A 19,497-nucleotide genomic window follows, 5' to 3' on the forward strand; every position below is an offset into this window, starting at 1 on the left:
GTCTATATGATAATATTATAGAATTTTGAAATTTGAAAAAATTAGTCCATTATATTTTTATAACGGAGTGCATTAAAGTTTCACTTCGATAATAACAGTGTAGTTTAATATATATTTAATATTCATATTTATCAGTAACCTACATAGTACCAATTGTTACAAAAGATTTCAATCTTTCACATTTTATATGCAATACTTCTGAAAGAATTTTGCAAAATGTTATATAAAATGTTACAAATGTTCTAAAATCTTATATAAAAAGTTGTAATAGAAATGTTTTTGAAATCTATCATATGCAGTATTAGTAAATTTTCAAATTAGACTTTTTAAAATTGAGTAAATTTTCTGTTTAAATATGTTAAAACAAATTTACTTTGTTGTTTTCGCTGAGTAAGCACGGCAAAAATTTTTTCTCGCTTGTTGCGATAAGTAGTAAGAGTACAAGAATATTATACAAATAAAATATTATTTACTTATATATACATATACAAATGTATTCTTTTTATTTAATATTTCAGAAATCATCATTTGTTATATTAATCAAATTGTAAATAATAAATAAAAATTAATTATATTTTATATATACTCTTTATTGTAATTTTTTTATACCTCTTAATATAATAAAGAGCATCAGTAAAAAGACCTGTTTTTTGGCCCATTTCTTGGACTTCAAATTTCAAACTTTTCTTTATACCAAATAGTACTATATAATGGAACATTAATCCCAGAGAAATTATAAGATAAGCATAAACGCGGTTCCAGAGATATAAAGGGTTGAAAGTGATGGTTTCTTATAACACAGGACGCCGTTTTTAGACTTCTTTTCTGTTGTTTGAATAAAAGATACTATTTCCTATGTATTTTTGCGCACTGAACACGAATCTGATAAGCAAATTGCTCTATCACATTAGATTTGTTAGAAAAGTGTCCAAAATGATCATCTTTACCTCACTATGGTGTTAAAAAAATCTATTTCTATCTAAAAATCTATCACTCACATTTAAAAAAACAACCCAACCTGTGAGAGGCAAGAAAACTCTCAACAGAAAAGCATCTCGATCCGTGAAAAACGGTGTCACGTGTCACTTCAACTCCATCTATCTCGGGGAATTTTCATACTAAACGAAAACCAAGGTCATATTTCAATCCGGGATAAAAATCCATAAAAAACAATGTTTCATTTCGATATATATATATATATATATATATATTTTAGATAGATTTTTAGAGATAAAAATAGATTTTTTTTAATACCATGGTGAGATAAAAATGATCATTTTTGACACTTTTCTAAGAAATCTGACGTAACAGAGCAATTTGCTCATCAGATTCGTGTTCAGCGCGCAAAAATACAATAAGAAATGCTAACTTTTATTCAAACAACAAAAAAAAGTTTAAAAATGGCGCCCTGTGTTATGAAAAACCATGATTTTCAACCCTTTATATCTCCGGAACCGCGCTTATGCTTATCTTAAAATTTCTCTTAGATTAATGTTCCATTATCTAGTACTATTTGGCATAAAGAAAAGTTTGAAATTCGAAGTTCAAGAAATGGACCAAATTTACTAATGCTTTTTAAATATTATTTTTTAAGTACTTTGAATTTAAAGTATACTTTAAAATTAAATGTACTTTAGATTTAAAGAAAAAGAGTACTTCAAAAATAATATTTAAATCTATTATATTCAAAGAATTACACAATATTTCAAAAAATTTTCAATAACTTTTTGGCATAATAATATTTCAAAAAGTCATTAAATATTTTCAGTAATCTTTCAGAAATATTTCTGTAAGATTTCAAGTGCAAAAATTGCGGACATTTTACTATCCCAGAAACATCTCTGAAACGTTGCAGAGATATTTCAAAAATGTTTCATTTTTTCAGAAATATTTCTAATATCTTTAAAAGATTTATATGGAATACCTTCATGGAATTTTTTATATGGAATACTTATTATTTACGTTGCATCTATAATTTACATAGTACCTATTATAAATTTTTACTAATTAGCACATCGTTTTTTGTGATTTTCTAAAATTCTTGAAATTACTTTTCTCATCTATTAAAAAGAATCACTAACGTAAAAATATTTTATTCCGTTTAAATTAATATGTAGTGTAAGTCCAGGAAAATTTGATTCAAATTCAATTCATATTCAAATCAAAGAAATTCGATTTAATTCGATGTAAGAATTTCAAATTCGATTTAATTCAATTTTGATCATTTTCCAATAAAAAATTCGATTCAATTTGATTTCACAAGTACTTGATTTGCACACTTCTTCGAAATACATATAAAATATAAAAACTCTATATAAAATAATTTCTTTGTAAACCTAGTTCAGAAATTTTAAGCCTTACGACTAACAAAATAAAATACTTATATGTTCTCTCTATGTGTATGTATGTGTGCATACATATGTGCAAATGTGCGTGTATGTAACCTGCCTACATTGGACGAAACAGAGACGTATTGTTTTATTTGCAAAGTCACAGAAAATATAGATAGTACACAGTGGCGTAACTTCAAAATTTGGACCTGGAAGCTTGACCTTGTGAAGACCCTTTCATTAAAAAGAATAATTATAATAAATTTTCCTTAGTAGTTAAATTAATTTTAAGCGCTTTAAATATCATAAAATAAAAATTATGAGCCTCTACATTTCTTTTAAATAAGAAACAATACAGAAAATATTAGGACTTTCAAATACAGTGGGTTTTAGCCCGACCCCAGTTGGGTTAATTACGCCATATGCTGGAATTATCCAATCAGAATTTAATCCTTAAACACACCGATCCTGTAAGATACGTAAACACAGTTTCGGTTCTGGAAGACCTTTTTAACTTTGAGAAACTATTACTTTGGTTCCAATCAATATTTTTCAACAATTTGTGTTTTAAATAAAAGTTTAGAATCTCAAAAATGTGATTGCACAATCAGCATTGCCAAAAAATGATTTGTTATAATGTTATAAAAGATAAATCATTAAGTAAAAATAAAAAATTGTTCAAAAATCCACTTTTTCTTTAAAAAATTATATCTTCACAACAAAAAACTTTTAAAAATTTTAAAATAAGACGTTTTAAAGTTAGAGTCAAACTTTAAAAAAAAATTATGGCATTCTTTTTAAAAAGTATAATTATGTAACAAGAATTTAAGGTATTTTTGGGTGTCTAAAAATCCACTTCTTTTTTTAAATCATATCTTTGCAACAAAAAACTTGCAAGGACTTTACGATACGGCATTTTAAAGATAAAGAGTCGTACTTTCAAAACAATTGCCATTATTATTCCTATTAAAAAATATATTTATGTAACAAGATAAATATGAGGTATTTTTGATTAATTCAAAGTGTCTAGGTTAGGCTTAAATGGGGGCCCATTGCACTCGAAAGAGCTATAAATTAAAAAAAAAAAAAAACATGTAATATCATAAGGAAGAAAAGTAACACTTTCTATCACGAACATCCAAATGTCAAATCTTACTACAAAAATGTCATATTATGTTAAATTTTTGAAAAAACCTCACAAAGTTGTCTAAAATAGGCGTTTTTACTTCTGCGTTATATCTTTCAATGATATAGAAGTCTACTGGAAACGATTTATAGAATATGTTCAAGGCAAATTAGTATTAAAAAATGTAATTAAAAATAAAATTAAGTTTCAAGGGTCTCCCAAAAACTCTTGTGCCGGAACCGTTGCCCCCTCTACTCCCTCCGTAGTTACGTCACTGATAGTACGTCTTTTGCTCGTAACCAAATAAAGTAAATGTTACAATTAATGAGCTGTTTATTGGATTTTCTGTTGTATTATAATTTATATTTTGGAGATAAATGACATTTTACATTTAATAAATAATTTTTATTTAATAAAATAAAATTTAATACGTAATTATGACGTCGCAAAGACATTACGTAAAATAATAATATATTGCAATTCGTAATACTGATATTGCGATTATGTTTACGCAGTTAGCACAAGTTACTCTCCAAAAAAATTGTGGCAAAAATGACGGATAATACAAAATAAAAGTATATGCGTCTCTAACCATCATATCATGTAAACCTTTCTGACATTAGGATTGGCCTTCATAATCAATTCTTATATTTAAGATCATTTTAAGTACCATCTTAAGATGTCATCAACCAATCAAAAAGCCGTACTAACATCTCAAGGCATTACTTAAAATGGTCTTAAAATAAAAATAAAACTATAAATGCCAGGGTCTGCTCTTTTCTTGTGAAAAGCCGATTTAAATTTGGAGTTTAAGTTTTAAAACGTAGTTCTTGGAAAAAATTCCAAATTCTATGCTATAACTATTCTTATAGTTGATATAACTAGACTGATATAACTAGACTTAGTTTAGTCCTCTAAAATCTATCGGCATTCGTAATTATGTTAAAAAGGGAATAAAGAAAAATTTCATGTCCGATTTTGTTCCAAAATTGTGCCTTTACAATAATTTGCTTGTACTTAATAAATCTCCACAAGCCGGTAAAGATAAGTCTATTTAAAAAATTTGACTCAATAAAAAGTAATCTATCTTAAAAATTTTTATAAACATTATATGTATATATTTACTTCTTACAATGCCTATCGGTTAATTAAACTTGTTTTCAGAACAATGAAATATATACATCTTATTTCTTTTTATTGAAAGTCGCATTCTTATGTTTTATGGCTTCATAAGCATATTAAACATAAGAATGCTTTTGTATGTTTTCAAAAGCATTAAATGTAAAGAATCTTTGTCCTTTTTTAATTATTTAATAATAAATATGTAATTTCAGACATTATATTATTTAATATCATTGTGATTTCTCTGACTAATAATGCTCAAAAGTTTACTATATTACATACTAATAATATATTGTCTCTGTGAAGTTAGCACCTCATTTTTCTGCACCACAAGTTTTTATGCAAGTTCTATTTGCACCCTCAATAGTTTTAGAGTTCCTGATAGTTTATAATAATAGTTTCGCCAAAATAACATTAAAAATGATAATTTGAAAATATGAGGTGCCAACTTCGCATGGCACCTCAAGTTTCAAAAAAATTAATTTTGACAATAAAATTCTGTAGTTCTCGAAGAGTTCTAGAGTTCCCAATAAGTTTAAACTACAGTTCTGGTCATTAAATATTTTTAAAAAATTTTTTAATTTTTTTGTTCGCACCACAAATTTAAAAAAAAATTGTTTTGGACTATAGAATTCTATAGTTCTCGAAGAGTTCTAAAGTTCTCAATAGGTTATATTAACAGTTCCGACCTATATATATATAGGTCGGAACTGTTAATATAAACAGTTTAAAAATTGTTTAAATATATATATATGTATATATATATATATATATATATATAAACAATTTTTAAACCCGCGCGCTAGTACCGCACTACAAAAGTAAAGTACCATCTTGTTGAGAGTTCTGGACGAGTTCTTGGCATTTTTCGATAGTTCCGCCATAGTTCTAAAGCTTTCTATAGTTTCGTCAAGAGTTCTCGCCTCTAATCATTTAATTACTAATTTTTAAACCGCAAGCTGGCACCGCACTGCAAAAATAAAGTACCATTTTATTGTAAGTTCTGGACTTAGAACTATTGCGGAACTAACGAAAAATGGCAAGAACTCGTCGCGGATTTAAAAATTGTTTAAATATATATATATAGATCGGAACTGTTAATATAACCTATTGAGAACTTTAGAAACTTCGAAAACTATAGAATTCCACAGTCAAAAACATTTTTTTTTTTTAATTTGAGGTGCAAACAAAAAAATTAAAAAATTTTTTTTTAATATTTAATGACCAGAACTATAGTTTAAACTTATTGGGAATTTTAGAACTCTTCGAGAAATATAGAATTCCATTGTCAAAATCAATTTTTTCGATTCTTGAGGTGCCACGCAAAATTGGCACCTCATATTTTCAAATTATCATTTTTAATGTTATTTCGACGGAACTATTATTATAAACTATCAGAAACTCTAGAACTATTGAGGGTGCAAATAGAACTTGCATAAAAACTTGCGGTGCAGAAAAATGAAGTGCTAACTTCACAGAGACAGTGTGTGTGAAGCTGGCACATCATTTGGTGGAAAATCACTAAACATTGACAGTTCTGAGTTTATTTTCAATAGTTCTACAGTTCCTGATAGATAAAACAAATAGTTCTGGCCTTTAAAGCGAAAAAAACGCATAGGACAAAGTGAGGTGCCAGGTTCACGCAGCACCTCAGTTTGTCCTACGACATTTTCCAGATCGAATTCTTGTAGGATTTTAAAAGATCTATAGTTCTAGATGAGTTCTAGAAAGAGTTCCAGCGTTTAACATAGTTTTTTTATTTTTTTTCATTTTTTTTTATAAAACATTTATATTATAATATTATATAATAGAGTTCCGTGTACAAAAAAATATTTTTCCTACAGTTCTCAACATATTAAAGCGCGTGCCGAAGAGTTCCGGGCGATTCCGATATTAGTTAATTAACAAAAAATTAATAACTCTCGAAAAAGCTGATTTTCCGCACATATAGGTGAGGTGCTGGACTTTTTCGAAGAGTTCTGTGTACGAAAAAATATTTTTCCTACAGTTCTCAACATATTAAAGCGCGTGCCGAAGAGTTCCGGGCGATTCCGATATTAGTTAATTAACAAAAAATTAATAACTCCCGAAAAAGCCGATTTTCCGCACATATAGGTGAGGTGCTGGACTTTTTCGAAGAGTTCTGTGTACGAAAAAATATTTTTTCTACAGTTCTCAACATATTGAAGCGCGTGCCGAAGAGTTCCGGGCGATTCCGATATTAGTTAATTAACAAAAAATTAATAACTCCCGAAAAAGCCGATTTTCCGCACATATAGGTGAGGTGCTGGACTTTTTCGAAGAGTTCTGTGTACGAAAAAATATTTTTTCTACAGTTCTCAACATATTGAAGCGCGTGCCGAAGAGTTCCGGGCGATTCCGATATTAGTTAATTAACAAAAAATTAATAACTCTCGAAAAAGTCGATTTTCCGCACATATAGGTGAGGTGCTGGACTTTTTCGAAGAGTTCTGTGTACGAAAAAATACTTTTCCTACAGTTCTCAACATATTAAAGCGTGTGCCGAAGAGTTCCGGGCGATTCCGATATTAGTTAATTAACAAAAAATTAATAACTCCCGAAAAAGCCGATTTTCCGCACATATAGGTGAGGTGCTGGACTTTTTCGAAGAGTTCTGTGTACGAAAAAATATTTTTTCTACAGTTCTCAACATATTGAAGCGCGTGCCGAAGAGTTCCGGGCGATTCCGATATTAGTTAATTAACAAAAAATTAATAACTCCCGAAAAAGCCGATTTTCCGCACATATAGGTGAGGTGCTGGACTTTTTCGAAGAGTTCTGTGTACGAAAAAATATTTTTTCTACAGTTCTCAACATATTGAAGCGCGTGCCGAAGAGTTCCGGGCGATTCCGATATTAGTTAATTAACAAAAAATTAAGAACTCCCGAAAAAGCCGATTTTCCGCACATATAGGTGAGGTGCTGGACTTTTTCGAAGAGTTCTGTGTAAGAAAAAATATTTTTCCTACAGTTCTCAACATATTAAAGCGTGTGCCGAAGAGTTCCGGGCGATTCTATAATTTATTAGTTAGTAATTATTTATAACCTAATTGCACGTCTGTCCTCTGTGTATTTGACATATTGTTTTATAAGAATTAATTGAATAAAGGAGTTAAATTATTATAGTATCCAATGAGTAAGTTTTTTGATATTCATGCTGTAATTAATTTCTTCTGGATATGTTTATACATGTTTTTACATTTAATGAGTTTTCACTTCCTACGGAACTTATCGTAATAGATTTTATACCTGGTGAGTCATAATACATAATACAATTCTCCATATGCGAATAGATGTCTCAAAGTTTATTTCTAGTGTTCTTTTTAATAAATCTGTTTTTCCTTTCCTGACCTTCTTGGTTTAAATTCTCACTTTTGAAGTGAAAACTCTTATTACTTTCATAGATATCAGTTATTATGAATCTTGTTGTGGTTATTATATTCTTTGTATTTACCTATATGGAAATTTTTGTATATTACTATGTTTCTAATCATAAAATGTTGAATAGATTACCTTCCTTTTATTGCTAAAGCTCTTAATTAGAATTATCACTCATAGATGTCAAGAGTACAAAGTGTTGTGAAATGTGAAGTATAAATGATAGTAAAAACTGTAAAATGTAATGTTTAAACAAACCATTATGTATGCTAAAATTATGTTGATTTATTGAACAATACATTTCAAAGAGTTTTCAATATCATTTATACTTAACATTTCACATCGCTTTTCGCACTTGACATATATGAGTCAAAATTTTAATTAATAGTTTTAGCAATAAATTGAAGGTGCCCAATTCAATATTGTATGACTAGAAGCTCAACAATCTGCAAAAATCTCACAGTTAAGCACAAAGAATATCAGAATCACAGGTATGTTCATTATGACTCAATACTTGTGAAAGTGATATCATAACATCAATTTCTAATACTGAAGTAACAGATAATTCTGCTACAAGTAAAGCAAATTCTACCGACGAATCATACAACTACAGTGTTAAAGTTCATTCAAAATCAATTTCAATATCAGATTCAGCAACCTCAAATGAGACATGTTCACTAAATTTGAAAGAAAATTGGATGGGATTGGCGGAACATTCCAAAAAATCTGGCCACGTTAAAAAGGAAACTTATTTAGACAAATGTCCTGAATGGGACAGCATAGAGTCGCATAACACAGTGTGTATTCCCATAATAAAAAATGGAAGTATATGTCAACCCGTCAAATTAAAAAAAGAAACTATAATGGTGCGCAATACGTGCGCTTTTGACGCTCTCCTCCATTGCACGCTGCACATGATAGAAATGAATTCAGAATATAAACAAATTGTGCAAAACATAAAAGATTGCAATTTCTTGCAATTGGCAATAAAAATTATAAGCAGAGGAAAAATCACAAAGAATGAGTATGTCGAAAGAGCTTCTTTCCTCGCTAGCTTGTCACTGTTCCAACAAGAAAATTATACTAGACGATTCCAATCCTTAGATGCAATGTGCAATGCTGCTCATCTAGCCGAGTATACATACGCATTACTGCCTAGTCTAAAAAGACAAAAAATATGTCTTTCATGCCACTATACGAATGAAAGAAAGTTTACAGCTATAAGCATTAATGTAAACATACTTTTAACAAAAGGATTGGGGTATATTCAAGATGCAATCAACGACACGTATGATACCAAACAAACATGCCCAAAATGCCAAAATCAATGTAAAATAAGTGAAGAGTACGGGCCGCATGTAATAATAGATACAAGCGTTTTAAGTGATCCAAACTATATAAAAAGTATTGGATTAGAAACGAAACTGTACAATTTAGAAGGCATTACCAAAAACGTAACAGTGGGAAATAGAAAATACATTCTACGCGGAATTGTCAATTATATCAATAATGCAGCCCACTATACTGCCATTATATACACGACTACATCGTGGTACGAATATGATGATTTAAAGTCAAAAAGACAACAAGTCTCACCTCACGACACAATCACGCCACACGTACTATTGTACGCCCAATTATAAACAAATACAAAAACTGGATCGTACGTACACATGAAAAACGTAACGTAATAAAATGATACGTTAAAAAAAAACGTAATAAGCACATCCCAATCGTAACAAAAAAATCTAAATAAAAAACCAAATCATTAAAAATATAAATCAGATCAAAAAAAAAGTATTAAAAAAAAATAAAATCCAAAGACAAAACAAAAAGGAACCATAATCTCGTCACGTCCACGTCGTTGGTTCTGGGAATACGCTAAGAACGAGAAAAGGGCAGCGTGTGATATATCCGAAATTACGACAATAACCAAAATTAAATACCAGTCAAAAATATAAAAAATGACACTAATCGAAAAAACTCCACAAAAATTGATTGTACACAGAAAAACACAAAATATATATTTTATTCAACAAAAATCCTAAAAGTCAACCATCGTCTCACTCATAATTACGTATATTTGTTGGATAGAAATTTTTTTATAAACGATTAATAATATTAGCGCACAGAAATATTCGGAAGAGATTTCAATACGTTGAGAACTACAAGGAAAATATTTTTTGGAGCATAGAACTGTCGACTTTCGACAAGCAACTTACTTATATTTCGTGTACATCTCTTTATCGAAGGATTTACTATTTATAAACAATTAATAATGTTAGCAGTCAGAACTCTTCGGCACGCGCTTCAATATGTTGAGAACTGTAGAAAAAATATTTTTTCGTACACAGAACTCTTCGAAAAAGTCCAGCACCTCACCTATATGTGCGGAAAATCGGCTTTTTCGGGAGTTATTAATTTTTTGTTAATTAACTAATATCGGAATCGCCCGGAACTCTTCGGCACACGCTTTAATATGTTGAGAACTGTAGGAAAAATATTTTTTCGTACACAGAACTCTTCGAAAAAGTCCAGCACCTCACCTATATGTGCGGAAAATCGGCTTTTTCGGGAGTTATTAATTTTTTGTTAATTAACTAATATCGGAATCGCCCGGAACTCTTCGGCACGCGCTTCAATATGTTGAGAACTGTAGAAAAAATATTTTTTCGTACACAGAACTCTTCGAAAAAGTCCAGCACCTCACCTATATGTGCGGAAAATCGGCTTTTTCGGGAGTTATTAATTTTTTGTTAATTAACTAATATCGGAATCGCCCGGAACTCTTCGGCACGCGCTTTAATATGTTGAGAACTGTAGGAAAAATATTTTTTTGTACACGGAACTCTATTATATAATATTATAACATAAATGTTTTATAAAAAAAAAATGAAAAAAAATAAAAAAACTATGTTAAACGCTGGAACTCTTTCTAGAACTCATCTAGAACTATAGATCTTTTAAAATCCTACAAGAATTCGGTCTGGAAAATGTCGTAGGACAAACTGAGGTGCTGCGTGAACCTGGCACCTCACTTTGTCCTATGCGTTTTTTTCGCTTTAAAGGCCAGAACTATTTGTTTTATCTAGGAACTGTAGAACTATTGAAAATAAACTCAGAACTGTCAATGTTTAGTGATTTTCCACCAAATGATGTGCCAGCTTCACACACACCATTTATGTGTTACTTGTATTTAAATACAAATATAACATTGTATGTTACTACATGTGCACAAGAATAGTTTATTTTTTGACAAAAAAATATCTTTACTTGTTTAGTATCTACCAATTTATATATTTTAGAAGATAAAAGTTTATTAATACATTACACTTATATATGTATAACAAATGTTATTACTTGTACTAACTCACAATAAAATTCTTGTAGATTAATTATTAACCCTCTAGTGCACAAGATGGCTTTGAGAGCAATACCTATCATCCAAATTCGTTTTATTATTAAATAAATTGTTTTACGTATTTCTTTTAGCATGTTTGATATTGCTAAATGGTCAAAAGTTTTTTCTAACTGATAAATCAACTTTCAGAACCATATTTTAAATAAAAAATTTGATATTAATAAATGTATACAGAAAAATTGTCATTTTTAATAATTAAATTCATATAATTTTTGGTTAATAACCTATACTTAAAAATTACCTGTAAGTCTCGAGACCGCTAATTATGAATCCAAAGTTAAAAATTCAAAATTTACAATAGAAGATATAATATAGTGGACAGAATTATCAAAATTGACCGAATTCTCTTGAAACTTGTTATTTAAGTGTTTTCGAGGGTTGATTATGAAATCTGATGTCAAAAATACAAAATTAAATTATAAAATACAAATATTTATCAAAATTTGAGGTGAGGTAGTTATTCTAAATAATTACCCAAAATCTAAAACGCCAGATATAATAAGTGGACTAATGTGGCACACATAATTTTCAAAATTGCCCAAATTTGTTTGAAAATCGCCATATTCGTTATTTTAAATTTTGTATTTTTTACACCAAATTCGTATTCAGCGATCTCAAAGACTTCCGGCTAACAAAACTCACAAAATTATATTCATAAAAAAAAGTGTAACAGATGGTTAATTACTAAAAGAATGTATTTAAAAAATAAAAAATATATTTTGAAATATATTAAATTATAACAAATATTACGAAACAAAAAACCAATAAAATTTCAAAATGGACTTCTCGACCCTCTAAAGATCAATAGCATTACACTCCTATATACAACCGATAAGAATATAAAAATTAATATTTTTACTGTATGTACATAAAATATATGATAAAATGTATAATTGTATTCAGTTATAAGAAACAAAAAAAATAAACATATAATTTTATTTTATATATACATGTAAAATAATTTTATGTATATATATATATATATACAGGGTGATTCAGAACGACCCATGTGTCCCTGTAAAGACGTATTCTTGAATAAATTCTGAGACGATTTGTCCTGTACGAAAATTTTGTCCGACGCTTAATTTTTAAATAATAAGGGGATAAAATTAGCGAATCACGGGCCGTGTACACATGGTAGACAAAGGCGCCGCAACTCACCGTCCGACACGAGTAAGCGCCCGCGTCGGACGGTGAGTTGCGGCGCCTTTGTCTACCATGTGTACACGGCCCGTGATTCGCTAACTTTATCCCCTTATTATTTAAAAATTAAGCGTCGGACAAAATTTTCGTACAGGACAAATCGTCTCAGAATTTATTCAAGAATACGTCTTTACAGGGACACATGGGTCGTTCTGAATCACCCTGTATATATATATATGTATATAGGGTGTCCCAAAATTCGCGCAATCGAAGTAGAAGACGTGATACTTTACGATAAAAGAAGCAACTTTTTCCTTTAGCAAAATTGCGTGCGACAAGTAGTTTTTGCAGGAAAGCACGTTAAAGTTAACGAATAAGCGTTCTTGGCTCTGCGACGCTCAGGGCCGGCACGCGCGCTTCTTATTCACTTGTACCTAGTCGTTAGCTAATGATTGTAAGTAATGTCTTAACATGCTGATACGATTCTATTACTATTACTAATTTTACATAATTATGTAATAATTATAAAATTAAAAAATTAATAATTTTAAACAAATTCTTTGTTTTTTTTTAATCTTTATTTTCAAATAAACCTACGGAATCAGATAACTTTTTATTCATTTCTTACGTAAGGAATGAAATCAATATTTAATTTATTAACTTTTCATATTTTAAGCAATACAGAAGAGGTTAACGGCCGATATTCATTGATTCTATAGTCTTAAAATGTCGTAACTAATTATAACAGAATTGTATCAGCATCTTAAGACATTACTTACAACTACTAGCCAATGACTAGGTACAAGTGAGTGAGGAACGCGCGCGCCGGCCCTGAGCGCCGCAGAGCAAAAAACGCTTATTCGTTAACTTTAACGTGCTCCCTTGCAAAAACTACTTGTCGCACGCAATTTTGCTAAAGGAAAAAGTTGTTTCTTTTATCATAAAGTATCACATCTTGTACTCCGAATGCGCGAATTTTGGGACACCCTGTATATTATACATGTATATGGAGCATTTCACGCCAAATAAACCACCCATTTTTCGAAATGTCACAGATTTTGTTCATATTACGTAAGCTTGAACAGTTTGATGGTCAAACAATCTATGCTAAATATTAAGCCTGTAAAATAATTGGTTGCCGAACTGTAGAACCATAGATTTTTGGACACTATCGTCACGGCGCTCTTTTCGCTGTTCTACAAGACGTGAAATACAAGTTTGAAAATGAAATGTTGACATTTACTGTAAAAAATTGAACGCTTTTTCTAGTAAAAATACTCGTTTTTCGGTCAAGACCCGTTTTCAATAATTTTTGCCATTTTTATTGGGTGTACAACTTAGTTCGGTCCGTTTTCAAAAGATGGCTTTAGGTGCTATAAATGGTTGACGACAACAGCTAATTTTTGCTGTGTCGTGAAGTGTCAACATCTATCAACCAAATATTGTTTGCAAGCCTTTGAGTTTTGCACAACAAGTTTAATCTTTACTGCGTTGAAAATGTCGAGTTTCGTTCCAAATAAGCACCATTTGCAGAAAGTTTTGATTTTCTGTTTCAATTAGAAGAAAAGTGCTGAAGCGCATCAAATGCTTGTGGAAGTGTATAGTGAATCTGCACCATCGGATAAACCTTGCAGAGAATGGTTTCAACGATTTAAAAGGGGTGATTTTAGTGTTGAAGACAAAGAGCATTCGGGTCAACCGAAAAAATTTAAAGATGAAGAATTAGAAACATTACTCGATCAAGATTCAAGTCAAACGCAAGAAGAGCTTGCAAAAACATTGGAAGTTACTCGACAAGTTATTTCGAAACAACTCAAAACGGCGGGATACATCCAAAAGCAAGGAAATTGGGTCCCAAATTGAAATCGAGAGATACCGGACAACGATTTTGCATGTCCAAAATGTTGCTTAAACAGTACAAAAAGAAATCTTTTCTGCATCAAATCATTACCGGAAACAAAAAATGGATTCACTACGACAACCCAAAACGCAAAAAATCCTATGTAAAGCCCGGCCAACTAGAAACATCAACGCCGAAGTCGAATATCCATGGGGCCAAGGAAATGCTCTGTATTTGGTGGGATCAGAAAGGTGTGATTCATTATAAACTGCTAAAACCTGGTCAAACCATCACGGGAGACTTCTACAGACAACAATTGATCCATTTAAAGCGAGCTATAGCCGAAAAACGTCCAGATATGCGACCAGACACAAGTCCATAATCTTTCACCATGACAATGCTCGGCCTCATGTTGCTGTTCCGGTTAAAAACTATTTAGAAAATAGCGAATTGAAAGTTCTTGTTCACCCGCATTATAGCCCAGACCTTGCTCCTTCCGACTACCATTTGTCTCAATCGATGCAAAACGCTTTGACTGGAATGCGCTTCACTTCAGAACAGGATATCAAAAATTGGCTCAATTCATTCTTGGCTTCAAAAGATAAACGCTTCTTCCGTGACAGAATCCATAAATTGCCAGAAAGATGGGAAAAAGTTAACGATGGACAATACTTTGAATAAGGTCTTAATTCATTTTATCGTTCAAATAAATAAATTTTTCAAGCAAAAAAATGGATTGAATTAAGTTGTACACCCAATGTTACTGCGGGAGTTTATTTAATAATTCGTTTTAATAAATTTTGATTAGGTAGGGGGGTTGAGATTTATTTTTTCTTATCAGTATTAACAATATTAATGGCAAGAATTATGGCTAATGTAAAGAATAACTTAAAAAAAATTATTGCACTATCAACTTTGAGGCAATTAAGATTAATAATGATAATTTTAAGTTTAGGATTTAGTATAAATGCATTTTATCATTTATTAACACATACTATTTATAAATCTTTATTATTTATATGTGCGGGGATTATAATTCATTCAATAATAAATAATCAAGATATTCGTTTGTTGGGAAATTTGAATGAGATTATTCCTTTTACTGTAACAAGATTTTACATTTCTAATTTGGCTTTATGTGGTATGCCTTTTATTTCAAGGTTTTATTCAAAAGATTTAATTATGGAATTAATTTATAACTTTAAAGTAAATGTATTTATACTTATTTTAATTGTAATTTCTCTAATATTTACAGTTTCATATTCTTTTCGGTTATTTTATTATTTATTTTTTAATCATTTTAAATTTTATAGTTTTTATAATTTTAAAGAGAAAAAAATAATAAATTTATCTATAATTAGGTTAGTAATAATAAGAATTTTAATTGAGTCTTTATTAAATTAAATATTTTTTTTATAATTTATATGTTATTAATTTAGATTTAAGGATTAAGATTATTACTTTAGTTGTTTGTACAATAAGAATTTTTTTGAGGTATATAGTTAGGGTGGTTGGAAAAAATTTAAGTAAGTTTTTTAATTTAATATATTTTTTAAAATTTATGATTTTTAAATTATATATATTTATGGAGATAAGACCCTTGCTAACCCTGTTTAACAAGATTGTGATTAAATTTAGGGAATTTTTTTTTCGACGGGGTGTCGATCAGCATGTAGTCGCGTGTGAGATGTAAAGATAGCAAGAATAGCGGTAAGGCAATGCTGGACCGGTCTCTATACGCAATTATTTTTGGACACTAGAAAATCTTTTAATTGGCTTTACTGATTACAAAATCCTTTTCCACAATTAAAATAGTGACAAAAACATACATCAAAAACTATAATTTAATACAAAAAATAAAAGTAGATTGAAAAATTATAATTTAACTATCGGCTTCTGCAACCGACTCGTGACAACATGCCATATAAAAAAGTTTTAGACTTTGTACGTTTAAAATAAGTAATTTCCAGCGTATAAATTAAACAAAAAAAAACAATACGGGCTTGCAGTCTGATCCTAAAAGCTTTAGTATAAGAGAAATAAGTGTCTGAAAATTATTTATGTTTATTTAAACGCGGAATTGGTGCAAAGAGCAGTAATTATGTTCATAGTAGTTGAGACACCTTGCATTAGATGGCGCTGAAATCAAAGACAAAGACAAGATTTACGAGTGCACTTGACAAAGAGCGCTATCCGTTTTTCGCCTGACTTTAGCGCCATTTCCCTTTGCGCCGCCCATGACTGTGTGCCACTCGACTCTCTGTCGAAGAAAAATCTGCAATACCGACGTCAAGTGAGTCCATTACTTCAATATCGCCTCAAGGCCAAGCGAGCAGGCTGTTATACTATCTAATGAAAGACTGGTCCATCTCTGCGCATGTTTGCGCATAGCAGACAATGTAGCAGGTCTCGTAACGAAAGCATCGTGTTAAGCTAATCATATAGCATTCTTCACCAAGCATACTCATGAATACCATTATCTATCCTTGTTCTTTGATTCCAGTGTCATCTAACGCAAGATTTTCAAACTATTGTATCATACAATTACCTCTGTTTACTTTCGAAGCAACATCGCCTTACTTCCCGAGCTCTTACTCCCAAACAAATGCGTATTCCATTATATCCTTTTTAGGGTAACAAAGTAGAGGCCTAGGGTTAACATTTTGATACTTCCAAAGAAAATCGAGGCGGTTTAATCGCGTCGCTATTTTAAAAACTTAAAAATGGCAAAAATTGTTGGAAACAGTCGTGTTTTGACCAAAAAACGAGTATTTTTACGAAAGTTCAATTTTCTATAGTCAACATTTCATTTTTTAACTTGCTTTCACGCCCTGTAAAGCAGCGCTCTGACGGTAAAGTTCAAAAATCTATAGTCCTATAGTTCGGCAACCTGCAGTTATTCTATGGACTTAATATTTGGCATAGTGTTTGGCTATTGAACTATTTAAACCCACGCAATATGAACAAAATAACACTTCAAAAAATGGGTGGTTTATTTAGCATAGGATACCAAGGTTGGCAGGAAAAATCCATGTAAGTGAAAAAAACCATGGCAAATTCCAGATTTTACCGTCCCAAACTTTATCCCATAAACTGGCAAATTGGAATAAACTGGCAAGAACTAAAAAAGACTATTAAATAAAATATATTTATATGCAAAAGAAATATTTTTGCTGTAATCTTATAATAAATCTTATATATATATAATCTTATATACATGTATATTAACGAATTTTATATAAACCAATAAAATAAACCAATAAAATCTTTTTAAATTAATATATGTAATTAAATGCAAAATAGTATTATATATAATAGTGAACAATAGTAGTAATTAATAGTAATAATAGTAATAGTAAAAATAATTAAATAGTAAAATTTTATGTTTACCAATGTTTATCAATCATTAACGTCTTTGCGTTCGCCATTTAACATTTTATAACAAAAAACTAATTTATTTGTTACGTCAATTCCTAATCTATTATGAATTTTGTTTTGGATGAAACTTAGATTGGAGAATACTCTCTCTCTATTGACACTGAACTCGCTGGACAATTATGTAAATGCATGACAAAATTAACGAAATCTTCGGGAAAATTATATTTAAAATAAAAAAAATTATATTAAATTATATTAAATTATATTTTAATTACATTTAATTATATTAAATTATATTTATTATTATTTTTGCCAGTTTTTCCTGGAAAATACCGTTTTTTTCTGGAAAATACCAGGTTTTTGCCACTGGCAAAGACTTTATCAAAAAAATGTGGAATTTTGCCAATCCTGTAGGATATCCCATATACAACATACATTTTTTATCTCAAGTTAGATAATTAAAATAAAAAATGTATATTGTATATTTCTTATTTTACATGTATAAAATAAAATTCTTATTTTACATGTATAAAATAAAATAATATGTTAGTTTCAATTTGAAATAACTATATATAACTATTCATTTTGTCTAACAAGTATTTTAAGTACATAATACACAGAAACTAATCTTGACTTTTCAAAATTGGTAAATTATTTTCAAGTTATAATTGGTGCTCAACTCGTTACATAAGTTCACAAATACACGTCATTGCAATGTCACTGTCATCTAAAATTTAGATGTTAATTATACGATAACAATGTCAATCAAGTTTCGAACACTAGTTGAGATGTCATTGCCACATAATATATAATGAGATAGCAGATCACAGTGACATGCCTAAATTATTTTGTTTGGTGCAGGCAAAGTGTATGTATGTATATGGTGCAGGCAAAGTGTATGTATATATATATATATATATATATATATATATATATATGTATGTATGTATGTATGTATAAATATGTATAATTTGTATGTATATTTATATGTATAATTTTTAAGTGATTCTAATGTAATAATTTGATTGATTCTAAGAAATAAAAGTAATATTATTAGTTCTTTACTCAGCATATAAAATTCTCATCAGAATCCTCTTTTTGGTTAGACAATTAAAAAATGACAATTTTTTAGTTACGTTGTTATAGCAAATGAGTGACATTTACCTCAAAATGCAGATGCAGAAAATACAAGACCGACAACTAATGAAAAAAGAATTTGAATAATAAATATTTATATCATCTACAACAATCTTTCGAAAAAAGAAAACGTTATATGTATAAAAAACATAAACGTAATTAGACAATTGCATTTGTATAACTCACCTTTTGACGCTTAGCGTGAAAAAATGAAGGATACAAAACATCCATTTACAATATTTTCACACAATTTTCGATCCTGTCTCTCTCTCCTTCCTATATCCTTAACACTGTCCGGAGTCGTTGCGAGCTATGATCGCTGTAGAGCCCCGTCCTAGGGTCGTTGTTCTCCTGAGAGCTTCGCGAAGACGCATTGCGAATGAATTATGATGAAGCAGATCACGAAAACAAGCAACAGCACACGAGCGGATCGTCCGGATATTTAAGGAGAGGCCCGCTGCGTGGAGATGTATAAAGGGGTAACGACAAGAGTGTGAAAGGAAAGAAACGCGCACACGATACTAAGTGTACGCGACGGCGATCGAAGGGACGCGATTACCAGCCGCCAGAGCCATCTTCTTTAGCGGCAGCAACAGCGGTG

The 19,497-nt window shown here is 30.2% G+C and overlaps 1 protein-coding gene across 3 annotated transcripts in view; it reads right to left on the bottom strand.

Annotated features, from left to right (window-relative positions):
- LOC105200007 (microtubule-associated serine/threonine-protein kinase 3) overlaps window positions 1-19,492 on the bottom strand; it is a 62,991-nt gene extending 43,499 nt beyond the window's left edge. The window contains exon 1 of one of the 3 annotated variants that reach the window (XM_039447357.1): window positions 19,083-19,492. The gene's annotated coding sequence lies outside the window, so the exon portion shown is untranslated. The remainder of the gene's footprint in view (window positions 1-19,082) is intronic. The other 2 variants (XM_039447352.1, XM_039447354.1) reach the window with 2 other exon arrangements.
- Window positions 19,493-19,497: the final 5 nt, after the last annotated feature.

This window comes from Solenopsis invicta, chromosome 1 (assembly GCF_016802725.1).
Source record: "Solenopsis invicta isolate M01_SB chromosome 1, UNIL_Sinv_3.0, whole genome shotgun sequence".
Classification (NCBI taxonomy): Eukaryota; Metazoa; Arthropoda; class Insecta; order Hymenoptera; family Formicidae; genus Solenopsis; species Solenopsis invicta.